At 44.2% G+C, this 20,815-nt stretch overlaps 1 protein-coding gene across 1 annotated transcript in view; it reads right to left on the bottom strand.

The window, feature by feature from the left end:
* Positions 1 to 20,815, bottom strand: part of ST6GAL1 (ST6 beta-galactoside alpha-2,6-sialyltransferase 1) — a 135,521-nt gene that overhangs the window by 93,714 nt on the left and 20,992 nt on the right. Inside the window, exons 2-3 of the mRNA XM_059920747.1 lie at positions 18,393 to 18,502; positions 17,279 to 17,417 (exon numbers count right to left, since the gene is read on the bottom strand). The gene's annotated coding sequence lies outside the window, so the exon portion shown is untranslated. The remainder of the gene's footprint in view (positions 1 to 17,278; positions 17,418 to 18,392; positions 18,503 to 20,815) is intronic.

Here is a 20,815-nt window from a genome sequence, read left to right as displayed (position 1 = left end):
TGGGGCCTTGCAGCCTAGGGCTTTTCAGAGGGCTCACATGACAACCTGGCAGGGCACAGCCATTCCCAGCCAAGGCATTAATAATACATAGCTTTTTCCACAAACTCTGGCAAACAGTCTAAAGTGAGAAGTGAAAACATTGAGTCCAAATCCTCACTGGGGCTGAGAGCAGAGGAGGCCAAAATAACTTGCCTTATCAGGGCTAAATCATGGGATTGAGTCAGAGCTCTTTTCACGGGTGGTGGCCAAAGGAAATGGTTGGTGATAAAAGCTAAGAAATGTAGGGGAAACTGTGTTCCTTGCAGAATAAACTGCCTATGTCACCTATGAGTGATTTCAGTGGAATGTTTCAGTGACCCAGAGGCACAGAGAAAGGAGTCCGTGAGACATGGCTGAGGAATGAATTCGGCCGCGGATAGCATCTCAGCAACAGCCCCAAACACAGCTGCCGCCACAGGCAGCCCAGAGACCCCGAGGCAGGGGACCTTAAGAAGCGCAGGTCAATCCCCTGCACAAGCAGTGGGACAAGTGGAGAAAGTTTCAGCAGGACTTTTGTCTCCTTTGTATCATATCAGCACCAAACTAGTGCCTGGCCTCAAGGCACTCAGGTGTATGAATAACTAAAGAGATACGTGGTGGAGGAAGAACACGGGCTCCGGGTCCGGCAGCACCAGTTAGTAACCATGCAAATCTAAGCCAGCCCCTTGTCCTCTCTGGGCCTCAGTCTTCTCATCAGGAAAATGGGACAATGACAAGCACTTTGAAAGTTCTTATAAGAATAAAATAATGAATGGAAAAGCCCCTACAAGAATGCTTGGTAGGCAGCAGGCACTCTAGAAACAGGCTTCTCAGAATTAGCCCTCAGTCCTCCAATATAGATGAGTCCTTGAATATCAACTGTTGCCAATTCTCATAGTTGGAAGAGGGAGGAGGAGATTGGGAGGAACAATGAAAAGAGAAGGTAAAGCAACTGAAGGTGATAAATCAAAGGAAAGTAAAGAAGACCCCTAAGGTCACCCCTCCCTGTGTAACCTTGGACAAAGTCACGCACTTCTCTGGGTCTCAGAATTCTCTGGTAAGATGGGGGGCTAGACTTAATCAGTGGTCTTCACATTGTGCTCCAGGAAGCCTAGAGAGTCCGTGGAGACACTGAGGGGCTGTCTCGGGGTGGGGAGAAAGCAGACAGGCAGGTCCCCAGGCAGCTTCAGGAAGCTTCCTATGGCAGGTGTTCTTCTGAAGAAACAGTTCCACACCTGGTCCTTAACTTTTTGAAAGCTAATGCTTTCTCCAAAGTCACCAGCATCCTCCCAACTACCGGTTCTCTCCAGGAACCTAGTACAGGACCCTCACTCTCAGGGTTGTGCAAGCCGGGTTGGCACCCAGTGCCTCCTTAAATTTTGAACCCGAGGCACCTCACTCGCCTCACACGAGTACCTGAGTCCCCGGCCCATCTTCAGTGCCGGTACTCACTCACCTCCTTTGCATCTGGCACCGCCCTCCCTGGAAATCTCTCGCCACTACCTTCTATGGCGCTGCCTTCCAAAGGGACAGTGTTCCGCTTCTTTCTGGCTCCTCTCCTTCCTCCTGGGCAAGAGGAATGGGACAGGGAGAGAAAAGTACGCCAGGCAAGGGGAAAGCATGATGCGGAGGGGACTTTGGACAGGCTGAATCTGAGCGGTTGGTTGAAGTGCAAAAGGCAGCTGCATAAGGCAGGTATGGAACCTGGGAGAAGGAGTTGGGACAGAGAGATTTTCTCCCCTACCTGGCAGGTTCTTCTCTCCCACCCACTTCTTTTTTCCTTGCCGCCCTTCCCCTGCTCGCATCAGGTCCACGTCACCTAACGTTAGGACACTCTCAATAGCCTCCTAACCCATGCCCACTTCCCATCGCTCAGCTCACGCGAGATTACTCTCCCAAGCCCAGCTCTGAATAGTCACAGCCCTCCTCCAAGACTTAAAATAGCACCTTCCCTGTTTGCTCCACCAAGTCCAAATTCCTCAGTCTAGCATCCAAGCCTGCACTCCCGCCTTACCGCCACGCCTCCAAGCAACACCCCACTGCATGCAGAGGCACCCCTAAGCTGTAGGCCACCTGGTGAGCCGCAACTCCCTGACTTTCCCCGCACTCTCTTCCTCCTTCAGTACACCTCACCACTCACCCCAAGTCCACATGTCGAATCTTCGCACTGCAAACAGCACACCCAATCCCCTCTCTTCCCAGATCCTGCATCCAGGCTTGCCAAAGCCTACAGCGGTTTGCAGATGTTGGAGAGTACACTTCCCTCCTTCTGCTTGGCCAATAATTTCAGTACAATAGCAGGTATTGCGAAAGCAAGGCCCTTGCCTCATCAATTACGAGCCACAAGGTAGAAAATAATCACCTGCCCTGCGTGGGCCACAAGTAAACTGTAAGCTGCAGGTAGGTTACATTTAACAATGTATCTTCAATAGGAAGCTTGTCAGCCACAGGGAAGCTGCCATCTCCACTTGTTTCTCTCTTTATTGCCTTTTGCACCTAGCCCAGCTGTGGGCTCCAGCAGGCTCTCAGTAAATACTAATTGAATTAATTAATGAGATCCTCCTGCTGGGAGCACAGAACTAATTCCATAAAAAATAGTTACGGAGCTATTGCCATGAAAAATAATCCCTTGCCTTTTCCATTTGAAGATGACCCAACCAATGATGGAAATGTTCTAAAACTGGATTCTGGTAATTGTTGCACAACCCAGGAAATTTACTAAAAATCACTGAATTTACACTTAAAGCAAGTTAATTTCATGGAATATAAATTATACCTCAATAAAGATGGTTTTTTAAAAATCTGTATGATGAATAACTCTACCACGGTGGCTCACTGTGTAATAAGTTGACTGAGTCATGAGCACATTCAAAAACAAAGAAACAACAAAAAAGGATGACCCAGCCCTGTAAGGTGTGGCCCTGAGCTTAGTCTCGGTCCCCATGGGATCAGCGGCAGCTGTGAATGGCTGGGGATGGGTAACCTCACGGAATAGTCTGGGTTGTTAGGGTGGGGAGAGCACTGAGATGGCCAGGCATTGGGTCAGTCTACAGTCAGGGTGCAGCTTAAAGTGAGCTGATCCTATAGAACGTTCCACATGGGCCTCTGCAGTAGATCAAGGCTAAGGAATCAGACTCCAAGCCAGAATCACTTCCCCGAGGACGCATCCTCCGATCTCAGACTGGTTCACTCACACAGCACCAGAGAATTTCCTTTACAGAAATCCCACAATTCATGAGTTTACACTCAGTTGTGTTATTATTAAATTCATATTTGTCTCTCTCTGTAGACCACGTGCTGCATGAGGTCAAGGACTCTAGCTCTGGTGCTCACAGTGCCTAGTACGGAAGCAAACACACAGTAGGTGCTCACTCTTAAAGTTGATTGGATGCTGAATGAGTGAATGGACACTCATCTTTGACTGAAGTGGAACAAGGGATACAGACACCCCATTTTCTTTCAGTGCAGCATGGCAGTGCAGCTGGGTGTTCATGATTGTTAAGGGCCCCTGGAGAGGAGAGGGAACCAGCGTTCTCCAGGGGGGTAACTCACTACACCACCCCTACTTAGCCCTCCCAATCTATCCACTAGGTATTGTTACTGCCCTGTTTACAGTGAGGAAACTGAGGCTCTGCACCTGGAACCCAGATCTGTCAGGTTGTTGTGGGAATTAAATGAGTAAATATACATAAAGCACTTAGTACCTGGTACATCATAAGTGCTATATAATTCTCAGCTACCATTATTATTTTCCCCAGCACATTAAAGTTGCCTCTCCATCTGTAAGTGAAAAGAAGAGAAGATCGCGAGCACAGGGAGGGCCTGAGGCCATGGCAGCTTCCCTTGGCACCTCAGACCTCCAAACACTGAGAAAAGTCATCCTGGGTCAGCTCCAGAGGTTTCTTCAGCTCAGCTGCCAGTAAGTACAGATGCTGGCACATGGGGACCAGGGAGGGAAAGGGTGGAGGAGAACCTAACCCACAGCCCAGTAAAAAATCAACACTTACAGGTTGTTTGCTCATCTATGGGAAACAAACAAAAATAACCTCCCCTGGAAAAATACTCAGCTCTATAAAATATCACTTTCCTGGAGCCACCCAGGACAATGAAGAAAGATCCTGTAGCCGGCTAACTGGATCAGAAAACAAGGGAAGCCAGACTTCCAGGGCAGCTCCAGAAATGGTGGGAGGGGGCTATCAGCAGTAGGTCCTTTTGCTTCTCACACTTAAAAAGTACAGGCTGGGGTCTAGACTCATACAGCAGACCTGACCTGAGAGCAGAAAGGGTAAGAGTCACACAACTAGCCCCTAGAGAAATGGAAATGAAGACCACCATGAGCTACCACTGCACACCTATTAGAACAGCTAAAATTAAAATAGGACACCCCAAATGCTGCTGAGGAGATGGAAAAAGTGGATCTTTCCTACATTGCTGGTCGGAGCAGAAAACTATACAGTCACTCTAGAAAACAATCTGGCAGTTTCTTAAAAAATTAAAAATACACTTGCCATACAACTCAGCAATTGCACTCCTGAGCATTTATCCTGGAAAAATACAGAAAAAATGTTTTGGCTTCTGTTTTTTTGGGAAAATTAAATTTATATGGGCTTCCTCGGTGGCACAGTAACTGGGAATCCGCCAGCCAATGCAGGGGACACGGGTTTGAGCCCTGGTCCGGGAGGATCCCATGTGCCGCGGAGCAACTGGGCCCCACGTGCCGCAACTTCTGGGCCTGTGCTCGAGCCCGCGAGCCACAGCTGCTGAGGCCCACGTGCCTAGAGCCCGTGCTCCACAACAGGAGAGGCCACCGCAGTGAGAGGCCCGCACGCTGCCACAAGGAGTGGCCCCCGCTTGCTGCACCTGGAGAGGGCCTGCACACAGCAATGAAGACCCAACACAGGCAAAAATAAATAGATAAAATAAATTTATTTTAAAAAATCAATTAAAAGTTTATGTTCACATAAAAACCTGTACACAATTGTTCATAGCAGCTTTATTTGTTATAGTCAAAAACTAGAAACAACTAAAATGTTCTTCATTAGGTCAATAATGAAACTGTGATACATCCATACAACGGAATACCACTCATCAGTAAAAAAGAGCAAATTATTGGTACACTCAACAACCCGGATGGACCTGAGTGCATTATGATGAGTGAAAACAAGCCAGTCTCAGAAGGTTGCATATCATATGACTCTATTTACAGAACACTCTCAAAATGACAAAATTATAGGGATGAGAAAAGGGAGAAAGGGCCGGGCCGGTGTGATGATGAATGGGTGGCATGAGAGAGACCTTTGTGTGGAGGAATAGTTCTGTACCTTGATTGCCGTGGTGGTTCCACTAATCTAAACATGTGAGAAAATGACACAGAGCTCTACACACAGTTGTACCAACCTCAGATTCCTAGTTTTGATATTGTACCATAATTGTATAAGATGAAACCAGTGGAAGAAGCTAAATGAAGGATACACCAGACCTCTCTGTACTATCTTGGCAACTCCCCCTGAATCTATAATTGTTTCCAAATTAAAAGTTAAAAATAAATAAATAAAAGAGGGGCACAAACAGTAAGAGGGCATCTGGGATTCCAGCCCACATCCTTCTACTCCAAAAATCCCAGGGCTCCAATCAAATGACTTACAATTTGGTATGCACCATGACATTCTGTATCTCCATGCCTTTGCACATACAAACTTCTACCTAGACTGCCCTTCCCCTGCCTAGCTAACTTATAATTTCCTTTAAGACCCAAGTCACATACCTTTACATCCTGGAAGCTTCCCTGACTTCCCACACTAAGATTACTGATCTTCCTTTGTACTTCCTGAGCACAGCACTAGTCAACTGAATTGTAATTCTTAGTTTATGTGTTACTGTCTCCTACCATGTGGAAGCCACAGAACTGGAAAATATATTTGCAATATATTGCAAATAAAAAAACTTGTCTGTAGAATATATAAAGAACTCTTACAATCCAATCATAAGAAGACAATCCAATTTTCTTAAACGAACAAAAGATCTGAACAGACATTTCATCAAAGGAGACATGCAGATGTCAAATAAGCACATGACAAGATGCTCAACATCATTAATCTTCAGAGAGATGCAAATAAAACCATGAGCTATCACTACCCACCTATTAGAATAGCTAAAATTAAAAAGACTGACCAAACCAAGTGTTGACAAGGAAGTGGAGCACCTGAAACTCTCATATGCTGCTGGTGGAAGTATAAACTAGTACAACTGCTCTAGAAAAAAGCTTGGCAGCTTCTTAAGAAGCTAAACATACACCTACCATATGACCCAGCCATTCTACTCCTAGGTATTCACCCAAAAAGAATGCATATGCCCCCGCAAAAAATTTTTCACAAATGCTTATAGTGGCTTTTTTTCAAACCGAACAACTTTTCATTGAAGTATAGTTGATTTACAATGTTGTATTAGCTTCAGGTGTACAGCAAAGTGATTCAGTTATATGTATATGTATATGTATATATATATGTATATTGTTTTTCAGATTCTTTTCCATTATAGGTTATTACAAGATATTGAATATAGTTCCCTGTGCCATACAGTAGGTCCTTGTTGTTTATCTATTTTATATATAGTAGTTTGTATCTGCTAATCCCAAACTCCTAATTTATCCCTCCCCACGCACTTTCCTCTTTGGTAACCATAAGTTTGTTTTCTATGCCTGTGAGTCTATTTCTGTTTTGTAAATTAGTTCATTTGTATCATTTTTTTGGATTCCACATGTAAGTGATATCAAATGATATTTGTCTTTCTCTGCCTGACTTATTTCACTTAGTATGATAATCTCTAGGTCCATCCATGTTGCTGCAAATATATATATAGGCTTTATTTTAACAGCCAAAAATTGGGAACAACCCCAAAACTCTGTCAACAGATGAATGGATAAACAAATCTTGGTATTTCCATATGGTGGGACACTATTCAGCAATAAAGGAATGAACTACTGATACACAAACACGGATGAATATCAAAATAATTATGCTGAGTGTAAGAAAAGCATATCTGTATTGTGCTATTTATGTAAAGTTCTAGAAAATGCAAACCAATCTATAGCGATAAAGCAGATTAGTGGTTGCCTAGGGATGGGAGGCAGGACACGGAGAGGCGCAGAAGGGAGGGATTAGGTGAAGGAAGAAACTTGGGGGGTTAATGGTTATGCTCATTAACCTGACTTGTGCGGAGAACTTCATAAGTGTATACATATGTCGAAACTCACCAAATTGTACAATTTAAGTATATGCAGGTTTTTGTCTCTCAATTATACCTTAATAGAGCTGCATGGAAAAAAAAATGGGTATCATTTAATAAGCATCTACTTTATGGGAAGAACATTATAAAAATAATTTTTAATCTTCACTCAAAGTAGGTATTATTCAGCCCATTTTCCATATGAGGAAACTGAGTCAGAAAGGCGAGGTAGTCATGCAGCTACGGTCAAGCCAGGCTCAAACCCAGATCAAACGTCTTCAAAGCTGGGGCACTCTTCTCTGCATTGTGATGCCTTCCCACAATAGTGACTTTCCAGCGTGAAGACCCCTGTCCTAAGAAAGGCCTCAAGGAGGAATCTGAAAGAATCACTGGGATGCCAGGGGATGTCCGGCATCACTGAGATGACACCCTCTCCCTTCTGGGTTGCCATTGCCACAAATTCCTCTAACGGTCAAGACCAGCCCATCACAGGTACTGGGCCAGACAGGCTAAGGCAGAGAGTGGGCTGTACCTCCTCCCCAGAACATTCTTCCCTCTGCAGCCAGAGTGGTTTGGTGTGACAGACCCTGACCAGACATTCAGAACAGACCCCAGCTCCACTTGTGTCACAGACAAGGCCCTTTCCCTTTCTGGGCCCCCCTCCCTCAGATATAAGACATGAAGGCCAACCAACTCGCTCTCCAAGGAACTCTTTCAGCCCTAATTCATATTCTGAGGGCCCTGCTGAAGTGAGCTTTTCCTCCTTCTGTACTGATCATGTGCTACAGACGAAAAGGATTCTAGATTATCTACAAAACTGTACCCTCGGCTCCCCCATAGACCCCAGCTCCACAGACAAACATACCCAGCCCACTTAGCAGCTACCCAAATCGCTCCCTCAGCCACTCCACCTCCTCCCCCTGCCCCGACCCCTCTGCAAGGACCTTCCATAGACCCTGACCCACCCTTTGCTGCTTCGTTCCCAGTTTTCAGGGTTCTGGGAACCCTGGGACACACAGAGCCATTTGAGACATAATTTCTCCCTTTCGAATTCTTGCAGGAAAGATTGGAGCTGAGTGGTTACTGGCTAAGGTACGTCATATACAGTCTTGATGAAGGCAGCTCCTCCCCTGTCCCTTGTCACATCCATGTGCCCAAGGCTGGGCCAGAATCTCTTGCCCAAACAGGCCAGGATATTTGGCTGGGTACACAGTAGGCTTTCAGTAAATATCTATAAAACTGAATTAAATCCCTGTTGCCAGAGGAATAATCTCTTGCTTAAACATGGAGGAAAACCCAGCAGACCTAACTCGGTACATTCCCCCTGCAAAGAGCACTGAGAGGACAGAGGCCAAGAAGGCCCCTGCTTCTCACTGTCGGAGAGGCCTGGGGCATCCCATGGATGAGGGAACTAGGCTTCAGCGCTCTATGGGTGCGCCCTCACTCTGATGCTGTGTTACTGCACAGGGAACAGCCATTGGGGTTAGAAAGGAACAGTGAAGCTTTTCATAAAGCTCCGAGCACTTCCAGCTGCAGCTGTTCCCCTAGCCTCAGAGATGAAATGATGTTCCCCAAGGGAAAGGAGCCTGGGGGAACAAGTACTGGGGGGCAAGTACTTACTGTAAAGAACACTCACGAACTTTGAGAAGCTGCAGAGGGCACAGACAGGCTTAGTTTACATCCCTGTTACTTTTGAATTGTGAAATCTTGGGCAAGTACGTCTCTTTCACCTCTGAGACTCAGTTTCTACATCTGCCACATGGGGATAGAAATACCCACTTTGTTAGGTCATTACGGAATTAGAGACCAGAGCACAAGCACAGATCCTGGAACCACCCTGAGCTCAGTCAACGCCCTTCTCTACCCTTCCTCGTGTATATATACTTTAAAGGTCCTCAGATAACATCTTCTCAACTGGTTTCACTGACCTAGAAAGCCAAGCCTCTGATGAGGAAGAGGACTTAACTCCAAGTGCACTGGAGAGGCACGTCGTGAAGTGCACTGGGGCTGGGGCAGCAGACACAGGGGAGGGGCTGAGGAGGGGGACGCAGGGCTGGCACCTGGAGAACACCCACATGTCTCCTTGCCAGGCACACGCAAAGGTTCAGTGAGCAAGTGGCCTCAGGAGCAGTGCCCGTCTCACCAGCCCATGTCCCTCCCTCCCCCGGAGCACACACCTTCACCTCAGGCACCGATAACCATGGCTGTGCGAACTGGCTTCTTAAAATGAAAGTGTGGCACCAGGTGGCCCCTATAGTCCTTTCCACTTTTGTAATTTTACAAACTACACTTCTACACAGTACACTGGTGCTTAACTGATGCCCTGCCTTCTCCCCATCCCCTCTTTCAAGATACTTAAAGGAGGTTGGGAGAAGGAGCCAGAAGGTTCAGAAAGCAGAGGGAGAGGGCAGAGGCTGGGGCTCCATTATGCTAATTTAATTAGCGCTAATCTGCTGACAGCAGGGCCTTGAAGAAAGAGGCTTTTGTTTAAAATTCACATTTGGCAGGAAGTGCCCCTGCTCCTCTAACCCCGCCCCTCCCCCCCCACCCACCCCCACCCCACCCCCACCCACCCCCACCCCACCCCCACCCACCATCAAAGCTTGTGAGTCCAAAGCTCTGATTTCAGCCCTGGCTCTCATACCCAGCAGGGCCAGGGCTTCCTTTTCACGCTACTCTTGACTTCTTGATTTTTCCAGGAAGGAAATTTGCCCCAGATGTCGGTCAGTAAATGGAGAGTTTTCATCTGCCCTTATGAAAGGATGTCAGTAATTCACAGATTTCCCAAGAGGCGAGAGCCAAAAAGGGAAATGCCAGCCAACTTCACTTCATCAATAAACAAAAGGCTTACCAATCAATTAAACCCCCTCCCTCCACAGGCAGGGAAATTCACAATATGCAAAACATTCCATTTTCACTGTCTTATGGGACCTTAACTTATGGGATAATAAGAACAGAACCTCAGTCTTATTCATTTATTCAACTAATGCTTATTGAGCACCTACTGTTCATAGAAGAGAAAGCAAGGGATGCACAGGTGAAGGGACTTGTCCCATGCCTCCCAGCCTGTCGGGGGTAGAGCGAGCACTGGAACCAGAGGTGTGCTGGTAATCTGAATCTCCAAAACAAAAAAGCCCTGGTTTGCAGCAAAGGCTAATTTCTGTGGTATCAATTTTCCCACTAGAGCCGATTTCAGGTCACCAACAATTTTTTTTTTAACATCTTTATTGGAGTATAATTGCTTTACATTGTTGTGTTAGTTGCCGCTGTATAACAAAGTGAATCAGCTATATGTATACATATATCCCCATATCTCCTCCCTCTTGTGGCTCCCTCCCACCCTCCCTATCCCACCCCTCTAGCTGGTCACAAAGCATCAAGCTGATCTCCCTGTGCTGCTTCCCACTAGCTATCTATTTTACATTTGGTAGTGTATATATATCCATGCTACTGTCTCACTTCGTCCCAACTTACCCTTCCCAATCCCCATGTCCTCAAGTCCATTCTCTACATCTGGGTTGTTATGCCTGTCCTGCCCCTAGGTTCTTCAGAACCATTTTTTTTTTTTAGATTCCATATATATGTGTTACCATACAGTATTTGTTTTTCTCTTTCTGACTTACTTCAATCTGTATGAGAGACTCTATGTCCATCCACCTCACTACAAATAACTCAATTTCGTTTCTTTTACGGCTAAGTAATATTCCATTATATATATGTGCCACATCTTCTTTACCCATTCATCTGTCAATGGACACTTAGGTTGCTTCCATGTCCTGGCTACTGTAAATAGTGCTGCAATGAACACTGAGGTACATGACTATTTCTGAATTATGGTTTTCTCAGGGTATATGCCCAGTAGTGGGATTGCTGGTCGTATGGTAGTTCTACTTTTAGTTTTTTAAGGAACCTCCATACTGTTCTCCATAGTGGCTGTATCAGTTTACATTCCCACCAACAGTGCAAGAGGGTTCCGTTTTCTCCACACCCTCTCCAGCATTTGTTGTTTGTACATTTTCTGATGATGCCCATTCTAACTGGTGTGAGGTGATACCTCATTGTAGTTTTGATTTGCATTTCTCTAATAATTAGTGATGTTGAGCATCCTTTCATTTGTTGGCAATCTGTATATCTTCTTTGGAGAAATATCTATTTAAGTCTTCTGCCCATTTCAGGATTGGGTTGTTTGTTTTCCTGATATTGAGCTGCATGAGCCCCTTGTACATTTTGGAGATTAATCCTTTGTCAGTTGCTTCATTTACAAATATTTTCTCCCATTCTGAGGGTTGTCTTTTCGTCTTGTTTATGGTTTCCTTTGCTGTGCAAAAGCTTTTAAGTTTCATTAGGTCCCATTTGTTTATTTTTGTTTTCATTTCCATTTCTCTAGGAGGTGGGTCAAAAAGGATCTTGCTGTGATTTATATCATAGAGTGTTCTGCGTACGTTTTCCTCTAAGAGTTTTATACTGTCTGGCCTTACATTTAGGTCTTTAATCGCTTTGAGTTTATTTTTTATACGGTGTTAGGGAGTATTCTAATCTTATTCTTTTACATGTAGCTGTCCAGTTTTCCCAGCACCACTTACTGAAGAGGCTGTCTTTTCTCCATTGCATATTCTTGCCTCCTTTATCAAAGATAACGTGATCATATGTGCATGGGTTTATCTCTGGGCTTTCTATCCTGTTCCATTGATCTATATTTCTATTTTGTGCCAGTACCATACTGTCTTGATTACTGTAGCTTTGTAGTATAGTCTGAAGTCAGGGAGCCTGAGTCCTCAGGCTCCATTTTTCCTTCTCAAGAATGCTTTGGCTATTCGGGGTCTTTTGTGTCTCCATACAAATTGTGAAATGTTTTGTTCTAGTTCTGTGAAAAATGCCATTGGTAGTTTGATAGGGACTGCACTGAATCTGTAGATTGCTTTGGGTAGTATAGTCATTTTCACAATGTTGATTCTTCCAATCCAAGAACATGGTATATCTCTCCATTTGTTTGTATTGTCTTTAATTTCTTTCATCAGTGTCTTATAGTTTTCTGCATACAGGTCTTTTGTCTCCTTAGGTAGGTTTATTCCTAGATATTTTATTCTTTCTGTTGCAGTGGTAAATGGGAGTGTTTCCGTAATTTCTCTTTCAGAATTTTCATCATTAGTGTATAAGAATGCAAGAGATTTCTGTGCATTAATTTTGTATCCTGCTACTTTGCCAAATTCATTAATTAGCTCTAGTAGTTTTCTGGTAGCATATTTAGGATTCTCTATGTGAAGTATCATGTCCTCTGTAAACAGTGACAGTTTGACTTCTTCTTTTCAGATTTGAATTCCTTTTATTGCTTTTTCTTCCCTGAGTGCTGTGGCTAAAACTTCCAAAACGATGTTGAATAATAGTGGTGAGAGTGGGCAACCTTGTCTTGTTCCTGATCTTAGAGAAAATGGTTTCAGTTTTTCACCATTGAGAATGATGTTGGCTGTGGGTTTGTCATATACGGCCTTTATTATGTTGAGGGAGTTTCCCTCTATGCCTACTTTCTGGAGGGTTTTTATCATAAATGGGTGTTGAATTTTTTCAAAAGCTTTTTCTGCATCTATTGAGATTATCATATGGTTTTAACCCTTCAGTTTTTTAATATGGTGTATCACATTGATTGATTTGTGTATATTGAAGAACCCTTGCATTCCTGGGATAAACCCCACTTGATCATGGCGTATGATCCTTTTAATGTGCTGTTGGATTCTGTTTGCTAGTATTCTGTTGAGGATTTTTGCATCTATGTTCATCAGTGATATTGCCCTGTAGTTTTCTTTTTGTGTGATATCTTTGTCTGGTTTTGGTATCAGGGTGATGGTGGCCTCATAGAATGAGTTTGGGAGTGTTCCTCCCTCTGCTATATTTTGGAAGAGTTTGAGAAGGATAGGTGTTACCTCTTCTCTAAATGTTTGATAGAATTCACCTGTGAAGCCATCTGGTCCTGGGCTTTTGCTTGTTGGAAGATTTTTAATCACAGTTTCAATTTCAGTGCTTGTGATTGGTCTGTTTATATTTTCTATTTCTTCCTGGTTCAGTCTCGGGAGGTTGTGCTTTTCTAAGAATTTGTCCATTTCTTCCAGGTTGTCCATTTTATTGGCATATAGTTGCTTGTAGTAAACTCTCATGATCCTTTGTATTTCTGCAGTGTCAGTTGTTACTTCTCCTTTTTCATTTCTAATTCTATTGATTTGAGTCTTCCTTTTTTTCTTGATGAGTCTGGCTAATGGTTTATCGATTTTGTTTATCTTCTCAAAGAACCAGCTTTTAGTTTTATTGATCTTTGCTATTGTTTCCTTCATTTCTTTTTCATTTATTTCTGATCTGATCTTTATGATTTCTTTCCTTCTGCTAACTTCAGGGGTTTTTTTGTTCTTCTTTGTCTAATTGCTTTAGGTGTAAGGTTAGGTTGTTTTTTTGAGATGTTTCTTGTTTCTTGAGGTAGGATTGTATTGCTGTAAACTTCCCTCTTAGAACTGCTTTTGCTGCATCCCATAGGTTTTGGGTCTTCGTGTCTTCATTGTCATTTGTTTCTAGGTATTTTTTGATTTCCTCTTTGATTTCTTCAGTGATCTCTTGGTTATTTAGTAGCGTACTGTTTAGCCTACATGTGTTTGTAACTTTTACATTTTTTTTCCTGTAATTGATATCTAGTCTCATATCATTGTGGTCAGAAAAGATACTTGATATGATTTCAATTTTCTTAAATTTACCAAGGCGTGATGTGAGACCCAAGATATGATCTATCCTGGAGAATAGAGCACTTGAGAAGAAAGTGTATTCTGTTGTTTTTGGATGGAATGTCCTATAAATATCAATTAAGTCCATCTTCTTTAACTGTGTCATTTAAAGCTTGTTTCCTTATTTATCTTCATTTTGGATTATCTGTCCATTGGTGAAAGTGGGGAGTTAAAGTCCCCTACTATTACTGTGTTACTGTTGATTTCCCCTTTTATGGCTGTTAGCATTTGCCTTATGTATTGAGGTGCTCCTATGTTGGGTGCATAAATATTTACAATTGTTATATCTTCTTCTTGGATTGATCCCTTGATCATTATGTAGTGTCCTTCTTTGTCTCTTGTAATAGTCTTTAAAGTCTATTTTGTCTGATATAAGAATTGCTACTCCAGCTTTCTTTTCATTTCCATTTGCATGGAATATCTTTTTCCATCCCATCACTTTCAGTCTGTACGTGTCCCTAGGTCTGAACTCGGTCTCTTGTAGACAGCATATATAGGGGTCTTGTTTTTGTATCCATTCAGCCAGTCTATGTCTTTTGGTTGGAGCATTTAATCCATTTACATTTAAGGTAGTTATCGATAGGTGTGTTACTATTACCATTTTCTTAATTGTTTTGGGTTTGTTTTTGTAGGTCTTTTCCTTCTCTTGTGTTTCCTGCCTAGTGAATTTCCTTTAGTATTTGTTGTAAAGCTGGTTTAGTGGTGCTGAATTCTCTTAACTTTTGCTTGTCTGTAAAGGTTTTAATTTCTCCGTCGAATCTGAATGAGATCCTTGCTGTGTAGAGTAATCTTGGTTGTAAGTTTTTCCCTTTCATCACTTTAAATATGTCCTGCCACTCCCTTCTGGCCTGCAGAGCTTCTGCTGAAAGATCACCTGTTAACCTTATAGGGATTCCCTTGTATGTTATTTGTTGCTTTTCCCTTGCTACTTTTAATATTTTTTTCTTTGTAGTTAATTTTTGATAGTTTGATTAATATGTGTCTTGGTGTGTTTCTCCTTGGATTTATCCTGTATGAGACTCTCTGTGCATCCTGAATTTGATTGACTCTTTCCTTTCCCATGTTAGGGAAGTTTTCAATTATACTGTCTTCAAATATTTTCTAAGACCCTTTCTTTTTCTCTTCTTCTTCTGGGACCCCTATAATTCGAATGTTGGTGCATTTAATGTTGTCCCAGAACTCTCTGAGCCTGTCCTCAATTCTTTTAATTCTTTTTTCTTTATTCTGCTCTGCAGTAGTTATTTCCACTATTTTATCTTCCAGGTCACTTATCCGTTCTTCTGCCTCAGTTATTCTGCTACTGATTCCATCCAGAGAATTTTTAATTTCATTTATTGTGTTGTTCATCATTGTTTCTTTGCTCTTTAGTTCTTCTAGGTCCTTGTTAAAAGTTTCTTTTATTTTCTCCATTCTATTTCCAAGATTTTGGATTTACTATCCAAAATACTGTCATTACTCTGAATTCTTTTTCAGATAGACTGCCTATTTCCTCTTCACTTGTTTGGTTTGGTGGGTTTTTACCTTGCTCCTTCATCTGCTGTGTATTTCTCTGTCTTCTCATTTTGTTTAACTTACTGTGCTTGGGGGTCTCCTTTCCGCAGGCTGCAGGATCATAGTTCCCATTGGTTTTGGTGTCTGCCCCCAGTGGGTGCGGTTGGTTCAGTGGGTTGTGTAGGCTTCCTCGTGGAGGGGACTGGTGCCTGTGTTCTGGTGGATGGGGCTGGATCTTGTCTTTCTAGTGGGCAGGGCTGCGTCCAGTGGTGTGTTTTGGGGTGTCTGTGAACTTTGTATGATTTTAGGCAGCCTCTCTTTTAATGGGTGGGGTTGTGTCCCTGTCTTCCTAGTTGATTGGCATGAGGTGTCCAGCACTGCAGCTTGCTGGCCATCAGGTGGAGCTGGGTCTTAGCATTGAGACGGAGATCTCTGGGAGAGCTCTTGCTGATTGATATTACATGGGGCCGGGATGTCTCTGGTAGTCCAATGTCCTGAACTCGGCTCTCCCACATCAGAGGCTCGGGCCTGACACCAGGCTGGAGTACCAAGACCCTGTCAGCCACACGGCTCTTTTGGGAAGTCTGAGGTCTACTGCCAGGGTTCAGTAGGTGTTCTGTAGGAGTTGTTCCATATGTTGATGTAGTTTTGATGTATTTGTTGGGGGGAAGGTGATCTCCATGTCTTACTCCTCTGCCATCTCTCTCTGGGCTTCTATATTCCCTCAGGGATGCAGCTCTGGAGGGTGTGGGTCACTTCTTCCATGAGTCCACTGTGGAGAAGATTGAGGGCACCCAGCATCTCTTGAAGACGCAAAACCAGCACAGTGGCGGTGCCCTCTTTCAGGACATGCAAAAGCCATCCCAAGATGCACTGGGCAAAACCCTGGACGTTAAGGAACCTGCCATGGCCATGGAAAAGAACCTGAGCCAGGCCCTTGAAGACCTGCATGCCCTGTATCCTCTATTTTATTTATTTATTTTTGGCTGTGTTGGGTCTTCGTTGCTGCGTGCAGGGTTTCTTTAGTTGCTGCAAGCTGAGGCTACTCTTCATTGCAGTGCGCATGCTTCTCATTGCGGTGGCTTCTCTTGATGCAGAACACGGACTCTAGGCGTGCAGGGTTCAGTAGTTGTGGCATGAGGGCTCAGTAGTTGTGGCTCGCGGGCTCTAGAGCGTAGGCTCAGTAGTTGTGACGCATGGGCTTAGTTGCTCTGCAGCATGTGGGATCTTCCCGGACCAGGGATCAAACCCATGTCCCCTGCATTGGCAGGTGGATTCTTACCCACTGTGCCACCAGGGAAGTCCCTTAAAGTCATTTTTTAGTGAGCTTAATGGAATGATTTCCAATAACCTCCCTACATAATTTCTGTCACTCTGTCTTCCTTGGGTAGGAGAGAGAGAAAGAGAGAGAGTGTGTGTGTGTGTTTCCTGAAAGTTTGACTTCCCTTGCAGAACAGAGCAGCTGCACCAACGTTAAGCATTCCCCTGAATCTGGTGCAGTCTTACCTGGAGGATAAATTCATTCCCTTTGGAGTTCAAATTTCACCAGCAATTGAGAAAATACAACATCCTGTTAAGATTCCAAAAGACCTGCTCTGAAAAATCAAAACCTCTTCAGCCACCAAATGACCTTGCCTCCAATTGGGCTGAGATGGAAGCTGATGGTTTGAACCAGAAACAACTGCCCCTTCTTTCCTGAGACTGAGAAGAGGAGGTTTTCACCACCCCACAACAGGAGGCATTCTGCCCTCTCTGTCCCCAAGCTGGGATTCGAGTGCTCTTACCTCAGCGCTGGGACAGAGGCCTTGCCCCAGGACTTGGGCAGGTTCAAGTGGGCCAGTTCATTTCAGCTGCGGTGCAGGACTTCACTGCTTCTCTCTAAGATGCTCTTTGCAGATCTCTACCCAATTCACTCTACTCTGCCTGCAGGAAGTTAAAAAAAAACAAAGCCAAGTTGGCAGCTAAGCATCAGAGGCACATATGTTAATACACGCAGGAGGGTAAACACCCTCGCTCCTCCCACCCCTGGTCACTCCGGCCACTTCAGAACCCCTTCCAGAACTCCAGCCTCCTTCCCAGGGCTCAACCTGGCCATCTGTTCACCCAGACCTACCCCTCTGGGGCTGAGCAATTTCAGAGCGAGCTGCAGATGAAGCAAAGCAAACTCTACTAATCACTTAATCCTTGTGCTACTTGCTATTATTGGTAAGAAAAGCAAGGGTAAGAAAGCAACAGTTCTGGCATATACCCAGAGAAAACTCTAATTCAAAAAGATACATGCACCCCAATGTTCATGGCAACACTATTTACAATAGCCAAGATATGGAAGTGACCTAAATGTTCATCGACAGATGAATGGTTAAAGAGATGGTATATATATACAATGGAATATTACTCAGCCATTAAAAGAATGAAATAATGCCATTTGCAGCAACATGGATGGACCTAGAGATTATCATACTAAGTGAAGTCAGACAGAGAAAGACAAATATCAAGATATCACTTGTATGTGGAATCTGTAAAATGATACAAATGAACTTATTTACAATATAGAAATAGACTCACAGACACAGAAAACAAACCTATGGTTAAAAGAGGAAAGGGGGGTGAGGGAGGGAGGGATAAATTAGGAGTTTGGGATTAGCAGTTACAAACTACTATATATAAAATAGATAAATAACAAGGTCCTACTGTATAGCATAGGGAACTATATTCAATATCCTCTAGGAAACCATAATGGAAAGGAATATGAAAAAGGATATATATATATATATATATATATATATATACACACACACACATATAGATGAATCACTCTGCTATACACCAGAAACTAACACAACATCGTAAATCAACTATACGTCAATATAAATAAGCAAACAAACAAAAGCAACTCACCCATAAATAAGGGAACTGGTGGTAGACCCAGTTCCCTTGAAGGAAAGGTAGTGGGCACAATGTGAGAAGCAAATGCCATGCACAAGATCAGGTGATGGGGTCGCGAGGCCCTGCAGAAGGAAAGGAAGCTGGTCTTACACAGAGAACAGGGCAGAGGCCCGTGGAGAGGCAAACAGGAAACCGTGCAGCCCAGAGAAGGCAGATGGTTAGGAACTTTCCAGTGGCTTCGAGGCTCGTCTGTACTTCCTATTTTTGTTCCTGTAAGCATTCCCTGAATCCCTTCAATAGACCTCTGAAGAGCTTGGTTTAGACCCGCCCAAGGGTCCCAGCTGCCTCTGACTCACTAAAAGCCGTATGGGGCTGTGAGACCAGAGGGGCTCTCCCATGAATCAGTGCGTGGCTTGGTGATAGGGCGTTAGCCATCCATTGTGGCTGCTCAAAAGCCTTTTTTTTTTTTTAACGTTCTTCCAAACATTGTGGCTGGGCTTTTGATAGATGAGGCAACGGGAAAGGACAGTTCTGGATTGCAAGTGTATCTTGTGCATTGCAGAAACATGAGAAATAAACAATAGCAGAGCTGTAGAAACTTCAGGTTTTTCTATTGTATTATAAGAATTTTCTATTAAGTGGCTTATACCAACACTTCCTATCACCCTACGAGTGTTACACATTCGATCCCAGGGTCTTCTTGCATCCCCCTTGTCCCTGAGCCCCCTACAGACTCATGTGCTTCCTGGTAGTTTTAACACAGCACCCATTTAATGCAGGACACCACTTCTGCTCCCTGACCTCCCTCCTACCCTGCACTGGCTTGACACCAAGATGTAGTTTCACTACTCTCCCTCAGCCGAAGTTTCACCCACCTCCTTCCTCATACTCAGGGTGTGTTCTCTGCTTGATCTCTCCCTGCCATCACTCCTGCCCACACGGTCCTCACACCTTATAGTCGCTGGCAGCTTCTCAGCTAATCCCCTTCCTCCTCTGTGCTCAGTCAGACCCAGAAGCACCCAAACATGACTCTAAGGAAGAGAGCAGACACATGAGAGGCTGCCTTGTCCTCATGAACTCCCTCATGCCCCCAGCAAGCATTTCCTTCAGAGGCACACTGTGTGAGGCCCTGACCCCAGACCAGAGCCAGGATTTAGAGACCCCACCCAGAACCAAAGAAGTTCATAAAATGAGCCAAGAACACACACTAAGAACTTCACACCCTAGCATCCCCACAGGTAAGTATCCTCCTGGCAAGACCATTACTAAAGGGCTCAGTTTTGAGTGAGAGAATGGGTTAGCTTGTCACAGAGTTAGGGCCCTGGCCCCAGGTCCCTGGCTTAAATGGGCAATCACCACAAGCACACAGGAGCCTTGGGGTAAAAGATAATCCTGTTGGGCTTCCCTGGTGGCGCAGTGGTTGAGAATCTGCCTGCTAATGCAGGGGACACGGGTTCGAGCCCTGGTCTGGGAGGATCCCACATGCCGCGGAGCAACTGGGCCCGTGAGCCACAACTACTGAGCCTGCGCGTCTGGAGCCTGTGCTCCGCAACAAGAGAGGCCGCGATAGTGAGAGGCCCGTGCACCGCGATGAAGAGTGGCCCCCACTTGCCACAACTAGAGAAAGCCCTCACACAGAAACGAAGACCCAACACAGCCAAAAATTAATTAATTAATTTAAAAAAAAAAAAGATAATCCTGTTAACCCTGGATCCATTAATCCACATTATCTGAGATGTGAGCAATTGTTCTGATTGTGTTTGGACTTGGAAGCTAAGTGAGCTAAGAGCTTTTATCAGTCCTTGGGCCTAAAACATTCCAGGATCTGGGTCACTACAAGTTTGCTGAGCCCTGCAGTCCAATCAGAAGACGCTACACCCAAGATACAGTAAGAACTTCTGCTAAAATCAGCAGACTTCATGGATTATTTCCGTGGGTTAGGGGAGAGCTAGGCCCAGCTCTTTCAATAAAAGAGCTGAAATTAAATTTGAATTGAACACTGAATACACAGGTTCTGACAAAAAGAGAAATGGCGTAGGAAGTTATTTTCAGAGAACCAGAAAGGGGAAGTTCTTCTGCCACTGCCATGTGCAAAGCATCCAAAGGACGGTGCTCCTGCTGAGAACTTTGACTGTGTTGTCACTATATTGTCTGCAGCAAACAGTCACTCCATTTTGACTGTGCTTATTTCTGGTGCCAGTGTGGATATGTGGGGCGACGCTAAGCCCTCTGCATACATGATTTCAGGCCCTGTCCCACCCCTCCACCCCCCTAATTTCTGCTGCTCAAATGCAACAACTTTCAACTCTTTTATCTATTTCTGGGGTTACATCAGTGCGTCTAAATAGCATGCTTATATGGCTCTGTTTTTTCAATGTTATATATTATCCACTGACTTCCTATTACAGAAAATGAGGATTTAGTTCTCTTTTACC

Source organism: Balaenoptera ricei, chromosome 4, assembly GCF_028023285.1.
Source record: "Balaenoptera ricei isolate mBalRic1 chromosome 4, mBalRic1.hap2, whole genome shotgun sequence".
NCBI classification, from domain to species: domain Eukaryota; kingdom Metazoa; phylum Chordata; class Mammalia; order Artiodactyla; family Balaenopteridae; genus Balaenoptera; species Balaenoptera ricei.
This window is presented reverse-complemented; position numbering and strand designations above follow the sequence as displayed.